This window comes from Taudactylus pleione, unplaced genomic scaffold (genome assembly GCF_031769625.1).
Source record: "Taudactylus pleione unplaced genomic scaffold, aTauple2 ptg001320l, whole genome shotgun sequence".
Classification (NCBI taxonomy): domain Eukaryota; kingdom Metazoa; phylum Chordata; class Amphibia; order Anura; family Myobatrachidae; genus Taudactylus; species Taudactylus pleione.
The window spans coordinates 16,043-42,265 of record NW_028285720.1 but is presented as its reverse complement, the minus strand read 5'-3'; positions in this window follow the sequence as shown (position 1 = coordinate 42,265).

Sequence of the window (26,223 nt, the reverse complement as noted above, 5' to 3'; positions counted from 1 at the left end):
ATCATTTGTACCCACTCCCCCCTTTTGTCTATTACGCTATTTGAATTTTAATATCTCAAAGACTAAGTATGATATTAATGTGATTCTTTTGTGATGGATTTCAAGCAGCAATAAGTCACAGAATTTGGAATAAAACTGTATAAAATTTGATGAATAAAAAGATTAAAACCATAATAAATACTTTGGTATAGATAACCTGAAACTGACAAGAAAACTACCAGAACACAGAGCCGGCACAGTGACCCGGGGGACGCGGGATAGGGGTGACCGCCGCCGGATGCTGTTCTCACGCACTACTGGTGATCTGTGCTCTCACATGGACCCGGCGCCCTAGCCATGTGCGCACACCGTTTACATTCTGCCCAGTTTGGCTCCTGATTGGCCGCCTGGCTGCGTGACGTAGCTATTACATAATGCCTTCAAATACCTAGTTATGCCCCTGGTTGTACAGGTATTCACATTTATGGTGTCACATAGGGAGGAGGAAGTGACCCCTTCCAGCAGTCTGTGGATTGCATTCATATTTGGGGTATTTACCACTTACCACACAGATGTACCATGGTTACGGGCTGTATGCTTCTCAGTTTGGGACCGTGGCACAGATATGCCTAAAATGCAACTTGCAGCAACCTGTGCTCCCCGATTTCCCTACTGAGCTATTAATGAGGCAATTTCCCCACCTCTCTAATCACACAGGGTACAAAGGGAATAAAGGACTCCTGCTGGGGGGGTGCAGCCGTTGTCCCTCTATTACATTCCTTTAGACAAAACTGTAATTGACATGGGATTCCCTTTTCTTCTAAAAGGCATACCAAGTGTGATATAGTCGGGGTAGGGGGGTCCCTCTTCTGGGGTAGATGGACACCTCCTTACACACAGCGGCCAGGAAACAGCACACCAGTCCAGGGTTTTCGTGCAAGCTTGTCGGAACCAGTTTTATTGTGCAACAAAAACAACAAAATAAACAAAACATAAAAATAAATCCTAGCCCGTCTGGGCACTAACTAGACAGGTTATTCCCTCTCTACAAGTGGCAGGGCCTACTGTCTTACCACAAACACAAACACAGCACTTTCAAATATCACAGTGTCTCTGAACAAACCTCAGTGTCTGTTCTCCTCAGGGTATGTGAGACACTGAACCAAAACCTTAACACAGCTTATCTGAGCCACTTCCAGGTGCAACTACTAATCAACCTGCTCTCAGACTGAAAGACCCAACACCTGGAATGGCCTGTGGATGGAGCCCTCCCTCTCTTCTCACATCCACACCCCCAGGACCCTTTATCCGTTTTTTACCAAAAGCCGACACTTCTGGTCTGTTTGGCATAACAGACTTTTCCTGGGGTTTTTTAAAGCACATATGAAAGGAATCTGGGACACACATATATGCCATCCCAGACTTCTCCAGTGCTTCTATCACACAAGTCAGCACCTCATTCACTGCCATACTATAATATGTGCGCCCATTATAGACACCAATTCATACACTACACTAAGATATTTGTATTGTGCTTCCAGAGCGGTGACACAATACAAAACTCTCACATAGGAGCATGGGGCTGCTGCAAGGTTCAACGCTGCGACCAATGGTTATGTCTAAAGACGCACCAAGTGTTACTGCAGCATCTAAAGGCGCTCAGCGCCGGCGTTTCAGTCCACGCACAGATGTACACAAGAGAAGGGTTTGTTGCGGCATTTGCATATCGTCGCAGAAGCAATGCCGGCAATAGACGCAGACACGTGCGCTGCAGCGCCCAACTCAGAATTAGTCCCGATGTCTCAGAGAAATACCAGCAACTGGAACACATGCACACGCCTGTAAGTGCTGCACATACAGTTTTTAGCAATATATTCCCAGACTTGCGTGCGATTGTGCCCGTCCAGGCCCGCCCTGCAGCGCTGGATATGACTCTCCCGGCATTGTAGCGCCACCGGTAAAGTTTATTTTTCAGTAAACATCTACATTGGCAAACAGCACTGACATTTGCCCATAATGGTACCACAGTCTTGTTGCGCCGTGGCTGCCATCTTAGCCGCCACAAAGACTTTACCGTCACAATTTATTTCTAAACATTTAAGTCTGGATCGTTAATGGTCCTTGAAAATAATTTGTGGGACAGAAAAAAGTCGGATCAATAACATAAGGAAACTCCGAATCCTGTGCTGTGCTTGGTATTTCATCTGAGCCCCTCTTCTGAAGAAACCGGGAGCGTTGTCCCGGAGAAACGCGTTAAGGCTACAGGGCGATACACTGTCTTTGAACCAGACCTGCTTCTTTGTACCTCATCTGGATAGAGAGAAACGCTCTAACTACTTGCCGGTTAGCAGCTGCATCCCACAGTCTCCCTGATTGAGAGCACTACCACCCGTTCGCGGTCTGAGTTTTCCTCCACTCAGACTGCGCTAGCCCCCTCAGGTTGAGACCCGAAGAAATTCGGCAGCAGCTGCATCCACTTTCCCGGACGAGTACACCCGACTCATCCCACCGGCTGAACGTGTACAGCGGCGGCTTCTGCACAGACGGCGCATCTAACCTGAGATTGCATATGGTTACACGGCCGCAGACAGCCAAGCCGCTCACATTACACGCTACTGGATTTCTCTCACCAGTTATTGCCTGAGGAACAAGTCAGCCGTTAGATACAGGTACTATACATCACGGCTCCAACAATATATGTGATAATTAGCTGACTTGGAGAAACCACATACCAGCATATTATTTGAAGAATATATACCCATTGGGGTTATAACTTAGTGGAAACTCTCCCCGATATCACTATTATTGTGTATATACCAATTTTTGGAATACATTTGCTACTTTTCAAAGTGTTTTTATATTTACCTTTTATATGATACAGTGTATTGATATTTGTGCACATGCTTCAATGTTTCATTTATTATTATAATTGATATTAAATTGCTTATTGCCTCTACTAGCGCTACAGTATTGATTCTTTCTTGGTATTTCATTTCTGGTACATACTGTATTATTTACACATGTCACGTGTACAGTACATGTATGTTGCATGAGTTTTATTTTATTCACCTATTTTATTTTATTTTTGTGTATTTTTAACTTATTTTGTTTTTCCTGTACATTTTCGAGCAGGTTCTACAGTTCCAGCATCTTCATGATCAAAATATACAAAGTACGAAAGACGGACTCGGAGATGCCTGAAGGTTACTGGGTCCCTGGCTGCCCAAGCTGGCTACCCGCATCTGCATTTCAAAGCTATTGATTGCACCTTTAAATAACTATTTCTAGTTTGTTACACCCAGAGGTGCAGTGTGACAGAGAAAATAATATGTCCATCAAATCTCTAATGAAATATCTGAGCACAGGGCCTGATTCAGAGCCGGACGCTACTTGCGCTCACTCGTTCAGAAAAAGGGGCCGGCTATTTAAATTGAGCGCTCGCTCTTTGCGGTCTGTTGACGCCTCTATGTCTGAGCGAGCGAATGAAACATGCGCTCGCTATTTTGTAAAGACGCCCCCTGGTCGCTCGCATCCTGCGTCATCTCCGCTATTTATTTGATTAATCGAGTACATCGACAGGCATCTGAACTGCTCGCAGTGCTTGTGGTAGGATTTTCCTACCGCAGTCATGCGAACAGTTCAGGCTTAGAAACAACCAAGTGACGTGGTCGATGACGCTGCTTTGTTAATTATGCACCCCCTTAAAACGCCCGTTTTGACCTTTTGGCACGCCTGCGTTCGGATCACCACTCCCCATTTTCAAGCACCTTCCCCTGTTACCACCCACAAGCCTCATCCTGTCAGTCAAATTAGCAGGCACTCGCTATTTTGCGAGCGCTCGATTTCCGACCGCAATGACTGGTTGGCGCATGCGCATTACGACCCATACGCATGCGCAGATGTGCGAACATCGCTCGGAGCGAACGAGCGGCCGCTTGCGAGCGGCTCTGAATCAGGCCCACTGTTCTGATCTTTCGCTGCAGTAAAGTGAATTTGGATAATCTGGCGGCCAGGAGTTCCGGTGACCTTGGTGCTGAGTGACAGGAGGACGGCACCAGCACCAGCAATGTTACCGGTATCATTCAGCTATTTATCTAGCAATTATCCTGGGGTGTTTGTGAAACACCCCTGAGCTGATCTGTCTCATGGGAGAGTCAGGGGTGTGTTTTGGGCGTTTGAGCCAACGCCCATGACCGCTTCTATCACGCGAATGCTGATAGGACACCTGAAAAGCTTCCACAGATGTGTCCGGATCAAAATCAGGCCCGAAATATTCATTTTCAACGTTAAAAAGGGTTGTCGCTTATTGACATCTATGACAGGTAATAGTACAGGTGTAACTGAATAAAAAATTAAGCAAACGGAGACCCACAGTGCGCACACAAGCAGCCCCTCCCCACAGTATCACAGAGAACCCACCAAGTTCTCAAAGTTTACAATAACACACAAAATTTGGATATAGTGGGAAACAAGGAACTAGACATCAATATAAGATGGGAAAAATCATCAACTGCAATATTTCCAATTTCTCTCTGTAAATATCACATATACTTATTGTTTAATGTGTCCAAATACAGATGGAATTTTCTTATCAGAGTCCTCAAATCTGGTGACCTAGTTCTCCTCTCCTTGGACCCTTCACCTCCACCTTACATATGGACGTATGGTCTAATAACCCGAAAGATGCCTTAACGTGAACTTAAAGATATTCGTTTTTTGTAAGTGGGGTACGTCCTTATGTAAGGTGGAGGTGAAGGGTTCACTATCCCACACGCTGGAGGATTGCTGGGAAAAGCAACCTTTATGAACACAATATAACATCTATTTCTGTGAGTGGGGTATGTTACCCCTTTTGGACACTATAAGAATCACACGTTGATTGAAGAAGTATTATGTGCTTCAGATTGTGATATTGAGTTTTGTTTGGACTTTTATTTCCAGTTAAAACTGATACAAGAGAGAAGTTGGAACAGAGGAGAGTCCAAGGAGAGGAGAACTAGGTCACCGGATTTGAGAACTCTGATAAGAAAATTCCATCTGTATTTGGACACATTAAACAATAAGTATATGTGATATTTACAGAGAGAAATTGGAAATATTGCAGTTGATGATTTTTCCCCTCTTATATTGATGTCTAGTTCCTTGTTACCCACTATATCCAAATTTTGTGTGTAATAGTACATGTGCTCTCAGGGCCCTTGTTCCACACGAGGTCACACCTGGCATAAAGACAGGGTGGTATATGGGGGAAGTCCATGAGAACGGTCCATGTATTCTGTGCACGGGTTATTTTTCCCTGATCATTTTCACAGGATGCCGTCAGGAAGCCAATGGTTGCAATGCCGACCGCCGGCTTCCCGACTGTCTAACCTCGGCAGGGGTCTAATGACAGGCGTCGAAATCCCCACGCCTGTCATTTTCCCTACGCTGGGAGCCCGACGCCCGGCATACCGATCGAAGGTAAGCCAGGCACCGGACATGGACAACCGCGGGGGAGGGGCTAGGTTAGGGGCTCCCGGGGGGGACTTAGGGTTAGGCACCCATCTGGGAGGGTTAGGCTAGGGTAAGGGGGAGGTTAGGGTTAGGCACCCCCGGGGGGAGGTTAGGGTTAGGCACCCCCCTGGGAGATTTAGGCTGCGGGAAAGGGGGGGTACGTTTAGGCCATTACAGGGGGGGTTAGGCACTTGGGGGGGGAGGTTAGGCCCCTCTAAGGGAGGGTTAGGGGGCGTTAGGTTAGTAATAGTTTAAATACTTACTTGTTGGGATCTTCACTGCCGGTCTTCCGGCGTTGGGAATTGAACCGCTGGACGCATACCGATCCCCATTTTCACATTTTCTGTTGTTGTTTTGTTGTTGTTGTTTATCCCATTGTATCCTTAGCGCAGAGATTATTGTCCTTTCCGAGCCTATTAAATTACCTCCAAAATATTTGGGGACCTCGTTGCCCCTGGCACTGCAGCGGGAGTTACAGGGGTCTCTATGTGACTGCGCCACATACAGTACATGACATTTTCGCTGCGCAGGAAAAAGCTGAAGTCGTTTCGGGGAGAACGTTTCTCCTGAGCCGTGAGCCCAGGAGGCCTGAGAGCTGCTGGGAGAGAATGAAGATGGACACGACTGCCTTCATTACTATAATTGTAATAATTGCCAACGTCTCGGCTGTGGGTTCAACATGACAGCAGAACAAAGAGACGAGGGTCTAGAAGCAAACCTCCCCTCCCGCTGTGCCACGCAGCTGCATGTGCCATTAACAATTAGTGCCAACATTTCATTAAAGGATCTCTTTATAAGAGTCATTTGTCGTTTGCTCTGACTCCGCAATGCGTGCCACAGGTGCCCCATGTGGTTACCAGTCAGCGGAACGCTGGCACATCTTACCAGCACTATATACAGGGTTGTGGTCAGACCACGTTGTGCTCATGTCATATTGGGGTCAGTCCTGTTACCTGTGGGCTTTTCCTACACTTCCCAAGTGCTGGGCCATTATTTTATTTATTATATATTTATATAATGCCAATATTCCATTATGCTTTACAGTCTCTGACCCGCCCCCTAAAATAGCTTTGAATTGTTGTGCGCGCCAGTGACGGTTGCACGTGGCACCCACATACCATGGTGATGAGCAGTGGCATACCTCCCAACTACCCGCTAGCTGGTACCCACCTTGGCAACTGGCATGACACTGCCCCCGAATCAGGACTGTTCCGGGTAAATTGGAGCTGTGAGGTATACTGTGGTCCCGCAAAGAATCAGCGACCTTCCCAACTGTCCATCATCTGGACCTAGAGCCGACCGAAGGACACAGCGACTGCGACAACTGACTTAGGGGCTAATTCATTATTGTCCCCCGATAATAGTAATAATAATAATACACCCAAGCAATTTAATATTGCTTCGGTGTGGGGCGACCATCTCTGCAATTCCTAGAACTGACGATTCCTCCACTAATTAGTAGGGGCAGAATTTTACACTGCCGGGTCCGGACCAGCGATGTTAGTGCACATGTGCCATGCTGGAGGGGACGAAGGGAAAAATAGGGATCTGATAGGATCCTCCTTGCCATCTGAAGATGGTGTAACTTCCTGCAGGCAGATTTAGGGGATTGCCGAATACTATGTGGCAACATAGGGCCACTAATAATGAATGGATCCATTACTTAAAACATTCAGGGGCCTATTCATCATTACTAAAAATTCTCTGGAGGTAATTAGGTTTAGCACACGCAGGGAGTTCTACCTAATTACCAGAGGAATTCATCATTCCTCCTCTCCATATGTATCTATTCCGAAAAGCTGTCATTTTTGCGATGACAGCTTTTGCGGGAAATAGATACTTTTCTCTGCCTATACCTACCTTACCGCAGCTGTAATCAGAGCTCTACCTTACCGCAGCTGTAATCAGAGCTCTACCTTACCGCAGCTGTAATCAGAGCTGTACCTTACCGCAGCTGTAATCAGAGCTCTACCTTACCGCAGCTGTAATCAGAGCTCTACCTTACCGCAGCTGTAATCAGAGCTCTACCTTACCGCAGCTGTAATCAGAGCTCTACATACCGCAGCTGTAATCAGTGCTCTACCTTACCCCAGCTGTAATCAGTGCTCTACCTTACCACAGCTGTAATCAGTGCTCTACCTTACCGCAGCTGTACTCTGTCCTCTACCTTACCCCAGCTGTACTCTGTGCTCTACCTCACCCCAGCTGTAATCAGTGCTCTACCTTACCGCAGCTGTACTCTGTGCTCTACCTTACCGCAGCTGTAATCAGGGGTCTACCTTACACCAGCTGTAATCAGCGCTCTACCTTACCCCAGCTGTAATCAGTGCTCTACATACCGCAGCTGTAATCAGTGCTCTACCTTACCCCAGCTGTAATCAGTGCTCTACCTTACCGCAGCTGTAATCAGTGCTCTACCTTGCCGCAGCTGTAATCAGTGCTCTACCTTGCCGCAGCTGTAATCAGTGCTCTACCTTGCCGCAGCTGTACTCTGTGCTCTACCTTACCCCAGCTGTAATCAGTGCTCTACCTTACCCCAGCTGTAATCAGTGCTCTACCTTACCCCAGCTGTAATCAGTGCTCTACCTTACCGCAGCTGTAATCAGTGCTCTACCTTACCGCAGCTGTAATCAGAGCTCTACCTTACCGCAGCTGTAATCAGAGCTGTACCTTACCGCAGCTGTAATCAGAGCTCTACCTTACCGCAGCTGTAATCAGAGCTCTACATACCCCAGCTGTAATCAGTGCTCTACCTTACCCCAGCTGTACTCTGTGCTCTACCTTACCCCAGCTGTAATCAGTGCTCTACCTTACCGCAGCTGTACTCTGTGCTCTACCTTACCGCAGCTGTAATCAGGGGTCTACCTTACACCAGCTGTAATCAGCGCTCTACCTTACCCCAGCTGTAATCAGCGCTCTACATACCGCAGCTGTAATCAGCGCTCTGCCTTACCCCAGCTGTAATCAGCGCTCTACCTTACCCCAGCTGTAATCAGCGCTCTACCTTACCCCAGCTGTACTCTGTGCTCTACCTTACCGCAGCTGTAATCAGCGCTCTACCTTACACCAGCTGTAATCAGCGCTCTACCTTACCCCAGCTGTAATCAGCGCTCTACATACCGCAGCTGTAATCAGTGCTCTACCTTACCCCAGCTGTAATCAGTGCTCTACCTTACCCCAGCTGTACTCTGTGCTCTACCTTACCGCAGCTGTAATCAGAGCTCTACCTTACACCATCCGTAATCAGCGCTCTACCTTACCCCAGCTGTAATCAGCGCTCTACATACCGCAGCTGTAATCAGTGCTCTACCTTACCCCAGCTGTAATCAGTGCTCTACCTTACCCCAGCTGTAATCAGTGCTCTACCTTACCGCAGCTGTAATCAGTGCTCTACCTTACCGCAGCTGTAATCAGTGCTCTACCTTGCCGCAGCTGTAATCAGTGCTCTACCTTGCCGCAGCTGTAATCAGTGCTCTACCTTGCCGCAGCTGTACTCTGTGCTCTACCTTACCCCAGCTGTAATCAGTGCTCTACCTTACCCCAGCTGTAATCAGTGCTCTACCTTACCCCAGCTGTAATCAGTGCTCTACCTTACCGCAGCTGTAATCAGTGCTCTACCTTACCGCAGCTGTACTCAGTCCTCTACCTTACCCCAGCTGTACTCTGTGCTCTACCTTACCCCAGCTGTAATCAGTGCTCTACCTTACCCCAGCTGTACTCTGTGCTCTACCTTACCGCAGCTGTAATCAGGGCTCTACCTTACCCCAGCTGTAATCAGCGCTCTACCTTACCCCAGCTGTAATCAGCGCTGTACCTTACCCCAGCTGTAATCAGCGCTCTACCTTACCCCAGCTGCAATCAGCGCTCTACCTTACCCCAGCTGCAATCAGCGCTCTACCTTACCCCAGCTGTAATCAGCGCTCTACGTTACCGCAGCTGTAATCAGCGCTCTACCTTACCCCAGCTGTAATCAGCGCTCTAGCTTACCCCAGCTGTAATCAGCGCTCTACCTTACCGCAGCTGTACTCAGCGCTCTACCTTACCGCAGCTGTACTCAGCGCTCTACCTTACCGCAGCTGTAATCAGCGCTCTACCTTACCGCAGCTGTAATCAGTGCTCTACCTTGCCGCAGCTGTACTCTGTGCTCTACCTTGCCCCAGCTGTAATCAGTGCTCTACCTTGCCCCAGCTGTAATCAGTGCTCTACCTTGCCCCAGCTGTAATCAGTGCTCTACCTTACCGCAGCTGTACTCAGTCCTCTACCTTACCCCAGCTGTACTCTGTGCTCTACCTTACCCCAGCTGTAATCAGTGCTCTACCTTACCCCAGCTGTACTCTGTGCTCTACCTTACCGCAGCTGTAATCAGGGCTCTACCTTACCCAGCTGTAATCAGCGCTCTACCTTACCCCAGCTGTAATCAGCGCTCTACCTTACCGCAGCTGTAATCAGCGCTGTACCTTACCCCAGCTGTAATCAGCGCTCTACCTTACCCCAGCTGTAATCAGCGCTCTACCTTACCCCAGCTGTAATCAGCGCTCTACCTTACCCCAGCTGTAATCAGCGCTCTACCTTACCCCAGCTGTAATCAGAGCTCTACCTTACCGCAGCTGTAATCAGCGCTCTACCTTACCCCAGCTGTAAACAGCGCTCCAGCTTACCCCAGCTGTAATCAGCGCTCCACCTTACCGCAGCTGTACTCAGCGCTCTACCTTACCGCAGCTGTACTCAGCGCTCTACCTTACCCCAGCTGTAATCAGCGCTCTACCTTACCGCAGCTGTAATCAGCGCTCTACCTTACACCAGCTGTAATCAGCGCTCTACCTTACCGCAGCTGTAATCAGCGCTCTACCTTACCGCAGCTGTAATCAGCGCTCTACCTTACCGCAGCTGTACTCAGCGCTCTACCTTACCCCAGCTGTAATCAGCGCTCTACCTTACCCCAGCTGTAATCAGCGCTCTACCTTACCCCAGCTGTAATCAGAGCTCTACCTTACCGCAGCTGTAATCAGCGCTCTACCTTACCCCAGCTGTAAACAGCGCTCCAGCTTACCCCAGCTGTAATCAGCGCTCCACCTTACCGCAGCTGTACTCAGCGCTCTACCTTACCGCAGCTGTACTCAGCGCTCTACCTTACCCCAGCTGTAATCAGCGCTCTACCTTACCGCAGCTGTAATCAGCGCTCTACCTTACACCAGCTGTAATCAGCGCTCTACCTTACCGCAGCTGTAATCAGCGCTCTACCTTACCGCAGCTGTAATCAGCGCTCTACCTTACCGCAGCTGTACTCAGCGCTCTACCTTACCCCAGCTGTAATCAGCGCTCTACCTTACCGCAGCTGTAATCAGCGCTCTACCTTACACCAGCTGTAATCAGCGCTCTACCTTACCGCAGCTGTAATCAGCGCTCTACCTTACCCCAGCTGTAATCAGCGCTCTACATACCGCAGCTGTAATCAGCGCTCTACCTTACCGCAGCTGTAATCAGCGCTCTACCTTACCCCAGCTGTACTCAGCGCTCTACCTTACCCCAGCTGTACTCAGCGCTCTACCTTACCGCAGCTGTACTCAGCGCTCTACCTTACCGCAGCTGTAATCAGCGCTCTACCTTACCGCAGCTGTAATCAGCGCTCTACCTTACCCCAGCTGTAATCAGCGCTCTAGCTTACCCCAGCTGTAATCAGCGCTCTACCTTACCGCAGCTGTACTCAGCGCTCTACCTTACCGCAGCTGTACTCAGCGCTCTACCTTACCGCAGCTGTAATCAGCGCTCTACCTTACCGCAGCTGTAATCAGTGCTCTACCTTGCCGCAGCTGTACTCTGTGCTCTACCTTGCCCCAGCTGTAATCAGTGCTCTACCTTGCCCCAGCTGTAATCAGTGCTCTACCTTGCCCCAGCTGTAATCAGTGCTCTACCTTACCGCAGCTGTAATCAGTGCTCTACCTTACCGCAGCTGTACTCAGTCCTCTACCTTACCCCAGCTGTACTCTGTGCTCTACCTTACCCCAGCTGTAATCAGTGCTCTACCTTACCCCAGCTGTACTCTGTGCTCTACCTTACCGCAGCTGTAATCAGGGCTCTACCTTACCCAGCTGTAATCAGCGCTCTACCTTACCCCAGCTGTAATCAGCGCTCTACCTTACCGCAGCTGTAATCAGCGCTGTGCCTTACCCCAGCTGTAATCAGCGCTCTACCTTACCCCAGCTGTAATCAGCGCTCTACCTTACCCCAGCTGTAATCAGCGCTCTACCTTACCCCAGCTGTAATCAGCGCTCTACCTTACCCCAGCTGTAATCAGAGCTCTACCTTACCGCAGCTGTAATCAGCGCTCTACCTTACCCCAGCTGTAAACAGCGCTCCAGCTTACCCCAGCTGTAATCAGCGCTCCACCTTACCCCAGCTGTACTCAGCGCTCCACCTTACCCCAGCTGTACTCAGCGCTCTACCTTACCGCAGCTGTACTCAGCGCTCTACCTTACCCCAGCTGTAATCAGCGCTCTACCTTACCGCAGCTGTAATCAGCGCTCTACCTTACACCAGCTGTAATCAGCGCTCTACCTTACCGCAGCTGTAATCAGCGCTCTACCTTACCGCAGCTGTACTCAGCGCTCTACCTTACCCCAGCTGTAATCAGCGCTCTACCTTACCGCAGCTGTAATCAGCGCTCTACCTTACACCAGCTGTAATCAGCGCTCTACCTTACCGCAGCTGTAATCAGCGCTCTACCTTACCCCAGCTGTAATCAGCGCTCTACATACCGCAGCTGTAATCAGCGCTCTACCTTACCGCAGCTGTAATCAGCGCTCTACCTTACCCCAGCTGTAATCAGCGCTCTACCTTACCGCAGCTGTACTCAGCGCTCTACCTTACCGCAGCTGTACTCAGCGCTCTACCTTACCGCAGCTGTAATCAGCGCTCTACCTTACCGCAGCTGTAATCAGTGCTCTACCTTACCCCAGCTGTAATCAGTGCTGCGCATGCGCCGTTACATTCATAAAATTAATTTGATGAATACCCTAATTTCTACATCTCCTTACTAATTACGGATGTGTGTAAGGTAGCGTGGGCGTCCTTATGTAGTGCTGTGACGGCATAGCATTCGCACTGGATTAGCATACTATCGCAGTGAGACTGTGTGCGTAATCACTATTGCAATCGCAGTTGCGATCCGTAATGAATCAGGACCTCTGTCTCCAGTGCCCAATACGCGGGACCGTGCAGTAAACAATCTTTTTTGCTACGACTAAATAGACAGCTGAAGCCACCATTAGACGTCACCTAAGCTGTCACTGACTCGGCATACATTTCCTGTGTGTCGGGAGAGCGATTACATTCCGGTTCTAGCTGCTGATTTGGTAAATGATGTAAATATAAGAGGGCAGCACGCTGTAGCAGAGTCACAATGACTGAGAGAAATCCATCCCCTATAGACAGACCAGGGCCATAAATTGTGTGTGCGCCGTCCTGTCATTCCGTCCCACCAAACAGGTGCGCTGTGACCGGAGGCACAGAGATGAAAGGGTTACACATAGCTGTGGCTGCTCTCACATTCCTTATGGCAGAATCCAAAGAAAGGATTTGTATTTATTGTGCTGTAAATGTCCCCTTATAACCTACTTACTGTAACGTTGACCTTTTATTCACAGACACAACAAAACTATTTCCGTCGGCGCGGAGTTTAGTGGTGATTATAATAGACCGTCTTTTGCTATAATATGTTCTCGTTTTAGTTTTCTTTATTTTTGTTTAACATAAATGTGGTATAGGGGCCTCATTCACTATGGATCGCCATTCTGCTTATAAGCGCGCAGCGCAGTTGCTAATATCAGCGGTGATATGTACATTATTGCATTCGCATTGTGATCGCAGCCTGACATAAGGACGCACACTTCCCCTTACTCACATCCGTATACTTTGGCAGCATAGCAGAATAATCGGTACCATCGAGTAACATCGGATACATACGCACAGGTAAGGGTAAGGCAGGTCAGACCTCACTCAGAAATTACTTCAGCGCACGCTATGAGGCCGCAGGCTGCGTATGGTATGGGAGTGACTAATTTATGAACGCCCCTGGGTCTGCATTTCCTCTGCGATCGCAGTCCCAATCGCCATAGCTAGTTTGCACACGCGCACTGGGACGCATGCGCAGTACACGACAAACGGCCGATTGCGTGCGTATGAGCAATTGCGATCCTTACTGAATCAGGCCCTAGGTCCGCTACGCTGAAATCTAATTTATAGCATGAAGGTGTAAATTAGCGATTAGCTGGAACTAGAGACATTGGGCCTGAATCAGAGATAAGTGGGTTTGCGTACGGATCTGGCGGATTTCAGCATGTGCCATACAAAGAAACTGCGGTCTGGGGCATAAAGGGCCCACCAGAGAATGGAGTGGTAGAAGCCCAAGCTAAGGGGTGTGGCCAGCCACCAGAGGGGGTGTGGCCAGCCACAACAGATGTACTTGGCCAACCATTACAGAGGACATGCAAAAGAGGGACAGGGGTGTGTCAGGACCAGCCACTGTGATTGGTAGGGCTAATCTTGGTGTAGTTTGCATAGAAACAAATCCAGCACCCAAGTTCATCCGTCATCCTGTTCCACCCTTAGAGGAGGGGGTGGGGCCCTCAGGCGGACGGGCCCGCTGGGGATTTCCCCTGTACCCCCGTGGGCCAGTCTGACTCTGGTGATGACCATAAAGATGCATTCAGCTATTCCAGTGGGAGTGCCATGGAAGTGTCGTGGGCGTGTAAGACAACCTCTAGCGTGCAGACGCAGATGGGACGCCTGTCTGAGACAGGTCTATTGCACCCAGCATGGGGTGGGTGCATGTCCAGATACTAGTAATGACAGTGGGAGATGTCGGGACGGCGCTCCACATGCAAACGCACAGATGCTCGGCAAACACAGGCGGATTCTCGCATTAAAAAAGTAAAACAAATAAGTGCGCTATCTGTTTAGTTGCTGTCTTAATATGAAAACCTGCAGCTGACACCAGAGGGGCTTCTGTGCCGGCCAGGACGGACACTCACCTGTTGCCGCTGGTCTCCACCGTCCATTGAGGCTTCTTGGCTGTGGTGCCCCCTCCATACGGGCTGGTTGTCCATCTGCCAGCGGTGCGTGTGGGAGCCGGTCCCGTGGTGCCAATCAGCTATACATCAGCACCCGGTACGTTGCACCTTCATCCACAGTCTCTCGCTACCCATCACATTGCGGGCAGGAGTCGCCTGAATGGTGTGACTCTATTATACACCACTGCCGCTCTATATTTCTCCTGTGAGCCCTTGGGTTAGGAGTTGTAGTCACTGGACTTTATACATTGGGATGTGAGCGATTTGTGACATTGATTAGCCTGACTTTTATTGGATTCTCGCATTAGCATAATAGTAAGCAGGAGGCTGGTAAAGACACGTCCGACACATTGTAACAATAGGTGCTGGGATTGTTGTAGTATAACAGGTGTATTCCCTGCCTTTGAGAAAAGCGCAATCAGCGCAGAAACGCGTCAGGAGACTCCTGTGATACTGCTCTGCCTGACAGTGGCGCGATTCAGCAGCACTTCATACTCCTGCTAACTCCGGGAATTCTGGGATGTTTGTTTTCTGTGGTGGCGCAATCCTGCGCCCATGGACCGGGGACACGGGAGGGAGTCACAGACCTGAGTGGAGGCTCCACCTCAGCCGCAGATTACGTAACTCTCACAGACTATGGGGCCTATTCATCATACCTAAAACATCGATGGAGGTAATTAGGTTTAGAAGTTGCATGGAGTTCTACCTAATTACTGGAGGATTTATTCGTAAAAGCAGCGCATGCGCAGCACTACCTACAGCTGCGTTAATTTTGTGTCCCCCACCCCCCTCCGTATACCTCCCCACCCGTCCCCGACTTACCTGCCCGCTGCAGCGCCTCCAGCTCCATCTGCCATGCTGACATGTGGTCTCCCTGCAGCACACTATTCAGTTTAGAAAAAAAAAAAGTTTTTTTTTTTTTTTCTAAACTTTATTGTGTTCTGCTGGGAGAACACAGTGTTCGATCAGACACCGGAGCCAGAGGAGAGACCAGAGCGCCGGAGGGAGACGCCGGGGGACCTGCACACGCTGACACAGGTAAGTGTCACCTGCTATTCGCCTCACCACAGTGGCGGAAAGTAACTCCATCAAATTCCGAAAATACATAATTTTCGGAATTTGATGAATACCATAATTTTTACATCCTCATACTAATGTACTAATATCCCCATACTAATGTACTAACATCCCCATACTAATGTACTAATATCCCCATACTAATGTACTAATGTACTAATATCCCCATACTAATGTACTAATATCCCCATACTAATGTACTAATGTACTAATATCCCCATACTAATGTACTAATATCCCCATACTAATGTACTAATGTACTAATATCCCCATACTAATGTACTAATATCCCCATACTAATGTACTAATGTACTAATATCCCTACTAATGTACTAATATCCCCATACTAATGTACTAATGTACTAATATCCCCATACTAATATACTAATATCCCCATACTAATGTACTAATGTACTAATATCCCCATACTAATGTACTAATATCCCCATACTAATGTAATAATATACTAATATCCCCATACTAATGTACTAATATCCCCATACTAATGTACTAATATCCCCATACTAATGTACTAATATCCCCATACTAATGTAATAATGTACTAATATCCCCATACTAATGTACTAATGTATTTGGAGTGTGGAAATTAACGCAGGAGGACTTAACCAGGAGCAGGGCTGCGCGATCTCGTCATCGTGGTCCCATCCCCGCTTCACAATACCGTTATTTTCAGCACTGTGAAGCAGGGGGCGGGGCCACGATGACGCAATTCAGCCCCCCCCTTTCCCCCCTGCTGCTGGGATTTCTAGTGTACTCTGGGGGGAGGTCGAGAGGGTTCGGGAATGTCGGGAGGTTTGCCTGCCTTTTCGGGGGGCCGGAGTGGCACTCGATATTCGGGAGGCTCTCGGCCAAATCGGAAGGGTAGGCAAGCCTGGTTAAGTGTCATCATGAATACTAAAATAGCGTTAATTAAGGAAAATGGCTCTTACACCTCTTTGTATATAATCAGAGATACAGTATTTCCCATTAGGCCCCATACTCTCTGAGGTTACATGAAGGGGGAAGGTGCCGCTAGTATATAAACCTAATCAGTAGTTATTTCTTTTGTAGGACTGGCGCTGGGCTCTGATCCGATGTTTGCACAATTGAGCGATTACTTGCAGCTGCGCAGACATGACAATACTAAAAAGCACTACAGCGCACGTGTACCACTGAGCGTGCGACATTGTGTAAAGGAGCACCGGCATTAGGAATGGCGAGGCGGAACCATGGGCGATCCTGGGCGATGACTGAGAGGTGGCCTGTTAGGAAAGCCTGGGGTGTCTCAGTGGGCGTGTCAGAGGGCTCTGCTGCATTCTCAGACGCAGAGGTGCAGCCACAGAGGCCGTATTCATACGAATTTCAGAAGGAGACGCAGCGTCTGCCATCGGCTGGTGTAAGCACTGACGGTGCACGAGATGCTGCGCTGATGACGGAGCGTTTAGAACCACAGGCGGAGTCGTACGGTCATTGAAAATGAAAAGTCCCAAAGCTTACACAGTCCGGCGCACGTAGTACACAAGGGGGAGGCTGAAACTAGCATTAGCGCATTATCGCCGCTGCGACACTGCAATAGCGTTCACCTCCGAACCAGGCCCCTGTATGTAATCGGTGGCTGCTGAGGATTTGTGTTGTGACAACAGACTGATATTAAATTCTGACTTAAGTTATTAATGACCTAGACCACAGGTTCCCAAACCCTGGGCCTGATTCAGACCCGCTTGCAAGCGGGTCGATGGTGGGGCACTGCGCGCGCACGGCGTGCGCAAGCCCCGGAGCGAGTGAGAAAATCACTTGCTCCGGGGCTCGCTACAAACGTGGAGGCTGTCGATGTTGATCGACAGCTCGTCCCGTTTTGTAGGCGGGGAGGGAGGGTGGCTGGCCAAACGGAGGCGTTCCCGAAGGAACGCCTGCCGTTTGAGGGCGGCCCTACTGACATCATCACTCGTGATGTCAGTAGTTGAGGAAGCTCACTGGGGCTTGCGGGAATGAGACCCTACCACAAGGGTCTCGTCGCAAGCCCGATGGTCGCGACCATCACCTGGCCGCTTGCAAAAGCTGTGGGTGGTCACCCACAGCTATGCGAGCGGCCAGGAGACCGTTTTTAAAAAAAAAAAAGCGGCCTCCCTGATTCTGAGCGAGCGCAGGCAAATAGCATCCGGCTCTGAATCAGGGCCTCTGTCCTCAGGACCCCAAACAGTGCATGTTTTCCAGGTCTCCTCAGAATCACAACTGAAATAATTAGTTCCACCTGTCGATCTTTTAAGATATGTCGGTGAGTAATGAGTACACCTGTGCACCTGTATTTTGTATCGGTAGGAGATATCCCTCTCTGTACAGGCTCAGGACTCCGGTCCCGGCAGTCCCCCCTGATGGCGACCCTGCCAATAATATAATTGCACAGCTTCCACCGCTACTAACGGAAGAACTAAAGCCCCGGGTAGTAGCTAAGGGTCTGCTAAGCTGCGTACACACCGCACGATCCACTGCACGATACCATGTTCCCACGCGGATCAGAACGATATATCGTGCGGATCACATAGTGTGTACGCCCGATCACGCCTGCCCGCGGGTCGTTCACTGCATCGCCCATCTGCAGCACAACAGACGGGACAATACAATGAATGACGCCATACTGCTAAATTGAACATGGAACTGAACATCACGCCGTCGTCCACATCATCGTGCAGTGTGTATGGACAGCGCAATATATCGCGCCGTCGCCGGGTACACACATCATGTAGTTATGGGGTGTGGTATTCGGAGGGAATGGTAAGCTGATACTCCATTCCCACTGAGGCTGCAGCGAACAAACAGGAATCTGACCCAGGATTTACCTCTGAGCGAGGACTCTCTGGTCCTAGGCGTCACCTGAACAATTAGCGGAGAACAGGCGTATTTAGGGCTCCCCCTTCCTAAGGCACAGTGAGCACTATCTTGTCACACCCGGTAACTAGGAAAACCTCTATTGAGGTCAAGAACCAGGGGGGGTTAGGATAGCCGTGAAGTAATTTATGGGGGTGATAGATTAAGGGCCTGATTCAGACCCGCTAGCGAGCACATAGCGCTCGCAAGCAGGTCAATGGTGGGGTATTGCGCACGCGTGTGGTTGCGCGCCATGCGCATGCGCAAGCCTCGGACCGAGACTTTCTCTCGCTCCGGGGCTCACTACAAAAGGGGCGGCTGTCGATGTTGGTTTTGTTCAGTGACCCCTCCAGTCAATGGGAGAACTAGAGCAGGCCTGGCCAACCTGTGGCTCTCCAGCTGTTGTAAATCTACAATTCCCAGCATGCTCTGCCACAGTTTTGCTATTAGGGAATGCTAAAAGTCTGGCAAGGTATGCTGGGACTTGTAGTTTTACAACAGGTGGAGAGCCACAGGTTGGCCAGGCCTGAACTAGAGAGAGGTGCAAGAATATCCTTTGGGCCCCCGCTACGTGCAGTGCTCCCTGTAGTAGTCCCCCCTATGTGCAATGCTTCCAGTAGTAGTCCCCCCTATGTGCAGTGCTCCCGGTAGTAGTCCCCGCTATGTGCAGTGCCCCCAGCAGTAGTGCCCCCTATGTGCAGTGCTCCCAGTAGTAGTTCCCTCTAGGTGCAGTGCCCCCAGCAGTAGTGCCCCCTATGTGCAGTGCTCCCAGTAGTAGTTCCCTCTAGGTGCAGTGCCCCCATTAGTAGTTCCCTCTAGGTGCAGTGCCCCCATTAGTAGTTTCCCCTAAGTGCAGTGCCCCCATTAGTATTCCCCTCTAGGTGCAGTGCCCCCAGTAGTAGTGCCCCCTATGTGCAGTGCCCCCAGTAGTAGTGCCCCCTATGTGCAGTGCCCTAAGTAGTAGTTCCCTCTAGGTGCAGTGCCCCCATTAGTAGTTCCCTCTAGGTGCAGTGCCCCCATTAGTAGTTCCCCCTAAGTGCAGTGCCCCCATTAGTAGTCCCCTCTAGGTGCAGTGCCCCCAGTAGTAGTGCCCCCTATGTGCAGTGCCCCCAGTAGTAGTGCCCCCTATGTGCAGTGCCCTAAGTAGTAGTTCCCTCTAGGTGCAGTGCCCCCAGTAGTAGTTCCCTCTAGGTGCAGTGCTCCCAGTAGTAGTCCCCTCTAGGTGCAGTGCCCCCAGTAGTAGTCCCCTCTAGGTGCAGTGCCGCCAGTAGTAGTGCCCCCTATGTGCAGTACCCCCAGTAGTAGTGCCCCCCATGTGCTGTGCCCTAAGTAGTAGTTCCATCTAGGTGCAGTGCCCCCATTAGTAGTTCCCTCTATGTGCAGTGCCCCCATTAGTAGTTCCCCCTAAGTGCAGTGCCCCCATTAGTAGTCCCCTCTAGGTGCAGTGCCCCAAGTAGTATTGCCCCCTATGTGCAGTGCCCCCAGTACCCCCAGTAGTAGTGCCCCCTATGTGCAGTGCCCTAAGTAGTAGTTCCCTCTAGGTGCAGTGCCCCCAGTAGTAGTTCCCTCTAGGTGCAGTGCCCCCATTAGTAGTTCCCCCTAACTGCAGTGCCCCTAGTAGTAGTCCCCGCTATGTGCAGTGCCCCCAGTAGTAGTCCCCTCTAGGTGCAGTGCACCCAGTAGTAGTGCCCCCTATGTGCAGTGCCCCCAGTAGTAGTGCCCCCTATGTGCAGTGCCCCCAGTAGTAGCCCCCCATTGTGCAGTGCCCCCAGTAGTAGTATCACCATCTGCACTGCCCCCAGTAGTAGTCTCCCCTATGTGCAGTGCCCCCAGTAGTAGTCCCCACTATGTCCAGTGCCCTAGTAGTAGTCCCTCCTATGTGCAGTGCCCCAAGTAGTAGTTTTCCCTGTGCAGTGCCCCCAGTAGTAGTTCCCTCTAGGTACAGTATCCCCAGTAGTAGTCCCCACTATGTGCAGTGCCCCCAGTAGTAGCCCTCCTATGTGCAGTGCCCCCAATAGTAGTCCCTGCTATGTGCAGTGCCCCCAGTAGTAGCCCTCCTATGTGCAGTGCCCCCAGTAGTAGTAGTCCCATCATCTGCACTGCCCCCAGTAGTAGTCTCCCCTATGTGCAGTGCCCCCAGTAGTAGTCCCTCCTATGTGCGGTGCCCCCAGTAGTAGTCCCTGCGATGTGAAGTGCCCCCAGTAGTAGTGCCCCCTATGTGCAGTGCCCTAAGTAGTAGTTCCCTCTAGGTGCAGTGCCCCCAGTAGTAGTTCCCTCTAGGTGCAGTGCCCCCATTAGTAGTTCCCCCTAAGTGCAGTGCCCCTAGTAGTAGTCCCCGCTATGTGCAGTGCCCCCAGTAGTAGTCCCCTCTAGGTGCAGTGCCCCCAGTAGTAGCCCCCCATTGTGCAGTACCCCCAGTAGTAGTCCCACCATCTGCACTGCCCCCAGTAGTAGTCTCCCCTATGTGCAGTGCCCCCAGTAGTAGTCCCCGCTATGTCCAGTGCCCTAGTAGTACTCCCTCCTATGTGCAGTGCCCCCAGTAGTAGTTTTCCCTGTGCAGTGCCCCCAGTAGTAGATCCCTCTAGGTACAGTATCCCCAGTAGTAGCCCTCCTATGTGCAGTGCCCCCAATAGTAGTCCCTGCTATGTGCAGTGCCCCCAGTAGTAGCCCTCCTATGTGCAGTGCCCCCAGTAGTAGTCCCACCATCTGCACTGCCCACAGTAGTAGTCTCCCCTATGTGCAGTGCCCCCAGTAGTAGTCCCTCCTATGTGCGGTGCCCCCAGTAGTAGTCCCTGCGATGTGAAGTTCCCCCAGTAGTAGTCCCTCCTATGTGCAGTGCCCCCAGTAGTAGTTTTCCCTGTGCAGTGCCCCCAGTAGTAGTCCCCACTATGTGCAGTGCCCCCAGTAGTAGCCCTCCTATGTGCAGTGCCCCCAATAGTAGTCCCTGCTATGTGCAGTGCCCCCAGTAGTAGCCCTCCTATGTGCAGTGCCCCCAGTAGTAGTTCCCTCTAGGTGCAGTGCCCCCATTAGTAGTTCCCCCTAAGTGCAGTGCCCCTAGTAGTAGTCCCCGCTATGTGCAGTGCCCCCAGTAGTAGTCCCCTCTAGGTGCAGTGCACCCAGTAGTAGTGCCCCCTATGTGCAGTGCCCCCAGTAGTAGTGCCCCCTATGTGCAGTGCCCCCAGTAGTAGCCCCCCATTGTGCAGTGCCCCCAGTAGTAGTCCCACCATCTGCACTGCCCCAAGTAGTAGTCTCCCCTATGTGCAGTGCCCCCAGTAGTAGTCCCCGCTATGTCCAGTGCCCTAGTAGTAGTGCCTCCTATGTGCAGTGCCCCCAGTAGTAGTTTTCCCTGTGCAGTGCCCCCAGTAGTAGTTCCCTCTAGGTACAGTATCCCCAGTAGTAGTCCCCACTATGTGCAGTGCCCCCAGTAGTAGCCCTCCTATGTGCAGTGCCCCCAATAGTAGTCCCTGCTATGTGCAGTGCCCCCAGTAGTAGCCCTCCTATGTGCAGTGCCCCCAGTAGTAGTTCCACCATCTGCACTGCCCCCAGTAGTAGTCTCCCCTATGTGCAGTGCCCCCAGTAGTAGTCCCCGCTATGTCCAGTGCCCTAGTAGTAGTGCCTCCTATGTGCAGTGCCCCCAGTAGTAGTTTTCCCTGTGCAGTGCCCCCAGTAGTAGTTCCCTCTAGGTACAGTATCCCCAGTAGTAGTCCCCACTATGTGCAGTGCCCCCAGTAGTAGCCCTCCTATGTGCAGTGCCCCCAATAGTAGTCCCTGCTATGTGCAGTGTCCCCAGTAGTAGCCCTCCTATGTGCAGTGCCCCCAGTAGTAGTTCCACCATCTGCACTGCCCCCAGTAGTAGTCTCACCTATGTGCAGTGCCCCCAGTAGTAGTCCCTCCTATGTGCGGTGCCCCTAGTAGTAGTCCCTGCGATGTGAAGTGCCCCCAGTAGTAGTCCCTCCTATGTGCAGTGCCCCCAGTAGTAGTGCCCCCTATGTGCAGTGCCCTAAGTAGTAGTTCCCTCTAGGTGCAGTGCCCCCAGTAGTAGTTCCCTCTAGGTGCAGTGCCCCCATTAGTAGTTCCCCCTAAGTGCAGTGCCCCTAGTAGTAGTCCCCGCTATGTGCAGTGCCCCCAGTAGTAGTCCACTCTAGGTGCAGTGCACCCAGTAGTAGTGCCCCCTATGTGCAGTGTCCCCAGTAGTAGTGCCCCCTATGTGCAGTGCCCCCAGTAGTAGCCCCCATTGTGCAGTACCCCCAGTAGTTGTCCCACCATCTGCACTGCCCCCAGTAGTAGTCTCCCCTATGTGCAGTGCCCCCAGTAGTAGTCCCCGCTATGTCCAGTGCCCTAGTAGTAGTCCCTCCTATGTGCAGTGCCCCCAGTAGTAGTTTTCCCTGTGCAGTGCCCCCAGTAGTAGTTCCCTCTAGGTACTGTATCCCCAGTAGTAGCCCTCCTATGTGCAGTGCCCCCAGTAGTAGTTTTCCCTGTGCAGTGCCCCCAGTAGTAGTTCCCTCTAGGTACAGTATCCCCAGTAGTAGCCCTCCTATGTGCAGTGCCCCCAGTAATAGTCCCTCCTATGTGCAGTGCCCCCAGTAGTAGTCTCCCCTATGTGCAGTGCCCCCAGTAGTAGTCCCTCCTATGTGCGGTGCCCCCAGTAGTAGTCCCTGCGATGTGAAGTGCCCCCAGTAGTAGTCCCTCCTATGTGCAGTGCCCCCAGTAGTAGTTTTCCCTGTGCAGTGCCCCCAATAGTAGTCCCCACTATGTGCAGTGCCCCCAGTAGTAGCCCTCCTATGTGCAGTGCCCCCAATAGTAGTCCCTGCTATGTGCAGTGCCCCCAGTAGTAGCCCTCCTATGTGCAGTGCCCCCAGTAGCAGTCCCCGCTATGTGCAGGGCCCCCTGTAGTAGTTCCCCTATAGGTGCAGTACCCCCAGTAGTAGTCCCCGCTATTTGCAGTGCATCCAGTAGTAGTCCCTGCTATGTGCAGTGCCCCCAGCAGTAGTCCCCACTATGTGCAGTGCCCCAGTAGGAGTCCCCGCTATGTGCAGTACCCCCAGTAGTAGTCCCCGTGATGTGCAGTGCCCCCAGTAGTAGTCCCACCATCTGCAGTGCCCCCAGTAGTAGTCCTCCCTATGTGCAGTGCCCCCAGTAGTAGTCTCCCCTATGTGCAGTGCCCCCAGTAGTAGACCCCGCTATGTGCAGTGCCCCCAGTAGTAGTCCCCCCTATGTGCAGTGCCCCCAGTAGTAGACCCCGCTATTTGCAGTGCCCCAAGTAGTAGTCCCCCCTATGTGCAGTGCCCCCAGTAGTACTCCCCCCTATGTGCAGTGCCCCCAGTAGTACTCCCCCCTATGTGCAGTGCCCCCAATAGTACTCCCCCCTATGTGCAGTGCCCCCAGTAGTACTCCCCCCTATGTGCAGTGCCCACAGTAGTAGTCTCCCCTATGTGCAGTGCCCCCAGTAGTAGTCCCCCCTATGTGCAGTGCCCCCAGTAGTACTCCCCCCTATGTGCAGTGCCCCCAGTAGTAGTCTCCCCTATGTGCAGTGCCCCCCGTAGTAGTCCCCCTATGTGCAGTGCCCCCAGTAGTAGTCTCCCCTATGTGCAGTACCCCCCGTAGTAGTCCCCCCTATGTGCAGTGCCCCCAGTAGTAGTCTGCCTATAGAACAAATGCACAGAAAAACCTTACCTGAATCCCCGCTCCTGCGCCCGTCGCTGTCTGCTCCTCCATCCTCCCAACTCGCTCTCGCTCTGCACTATGGGAGAGACGGCAGGACATTTCTCCCATCACCCACTGCGGAAGCCGGTGCTCATGAGTGAGCGCCAGCCCAGCTGCCTCCATGGAAGCAGCAGCCAATGAGAGTCTGTCTGACTCTCATTGGCTGCCAAAACAAACACATCGCCGCCGGGTAGTACAAGTGTACTACCCGAGCCGGCGGCGGTGTTTGATGTGTAGTGCAGACCGCAATCACTGAGGTCCGCACTACACTGTGGGGCCCAGGGGACACCGGCAGCGGGTGCAGCGGCACTGTTAGCTGCAGGGGCTATGGACCCCTGCACCACAGAGAGCCCCGGTGCAAGCCACCGGCTGCACCGCCGCTAGTTCCGCCGCTGCCTCCAGTTGGTATTTGGTTTTCGCTACACCAAGTGAGCAGGTCGCAGCCCTCTGGAGAGGTACCTGGGAGTGACAGAAGACCAACAAATAAAATATAGTGGTCACTCACATCAGCTTAATGATATAGCACAGGTGTTTGTAAAGGGCGGGGTTTACTCTGAACAACAAAGAAAAAGGGATTTGCCCTCCAGCACACTGCAACAATATCAGCAAAAATACTTGAACCCTACATAATAATAGAAATTCAGAGGTATTAGTTACATACATTTGCAGATATATGATTAAGCACCGGGCCAGCGTCAAGGCTCTTCTATACTAGCATACCTAACATTCAGGATACATGTCTGAGGCACAGGGAACCCCAAAATAATCCAGCCAAGGACCATCCCCAGGGCATCACACGAAAAAGGGAAAGAAGGTGATAGTGAAGTGTAAAGTATAGATGTGTAAAGATAATCAATAAGTGTTAATATAATGAGAAAGAATTAAAATGACATAAATAATAAACAAACAAATGGAAAAGTGATGAAAAAGTATCTATGTTAATTAAGTGGTGTTGCCCTGAAAAAAGCCCAGCCAGAGCCACTCCGGGGGGCCCACGCCCCAAAGGCTCACCCCAAAATAATGAATGCTACCTAATAGTAGCACCCACTCTGGGTCATATAATTACATATTATTGTGCTGCATAATAACAGCACATGTGTAAGCCGAGAGCTGACTCACCTAGGAGGTACCCCAGAAACCTCAAAATGGCACTATAAGGACCAGCACATCCTCCCAATGCTGGCTCCCTTCATGCCTCTCAGAACTGCAAATAGAAAGTATGGTGGTCGCTCAAATCAGCTTAATGATATAGCCCAGGTGCTTGCAGAGGGCGGGGTTTAAACTGACCCACAGAGGAAAAAGGTATTCCCTGAGGGACGTACCAGGGGTGCAGAGATGAACTTGTACTGAGGTCCAGGTAATTAGTACACAGAGATGCACTGGGGACGTACCAGGGGTGCAGAGATGAACTGGTACTGAGGTCCAAGTAATGAGAATACAAAGATGCACTGGGGACGTACCGGGGGTGCAGAGATTAACTTGTACTGAGATCCGTGATTTGAGTACACAGAGATGCACTGGGGACGTACCGGGGGTGCAGAGATGAACTTGTACTGAGGTCTGGGTAATGAGTACACAGAGATGCACTGGGGACGTACCGGGGGTGCAGAGATGAACTGGTACTGAGGTCCGGGTAATGAGTACACAGAGATGCACTGGGGAAGTACCGGGGGTGCAGAGATGAACTGGTACTGAGGTCTGGGAAATGAGTACACAGAGATGCACTGGGGACGTACCGGGGGTGCAGAGATGAACTTGTACTGAGGTCTGGGTAATGAGTACACAGAGATGCACTGGAGATGTACAGGGGGTGCAGAGATGAACTGGTACTGAGGTCCGGGTAATTAGTACACAGAGATGCACTGGGGATGTACCGGGGGTGCAGAGATGAACTGGTACTGAGTTCCGAGTAATGAGTACACAGAGATGCACTGGGGATGTAACGGGGGTGCAGAAATGAACTGGTACTGAGGTCCAGGTAATGAGTACACAAAGATGCACTGGGGACGTACCGGGGGTGCAGAGATGAACTGTTACT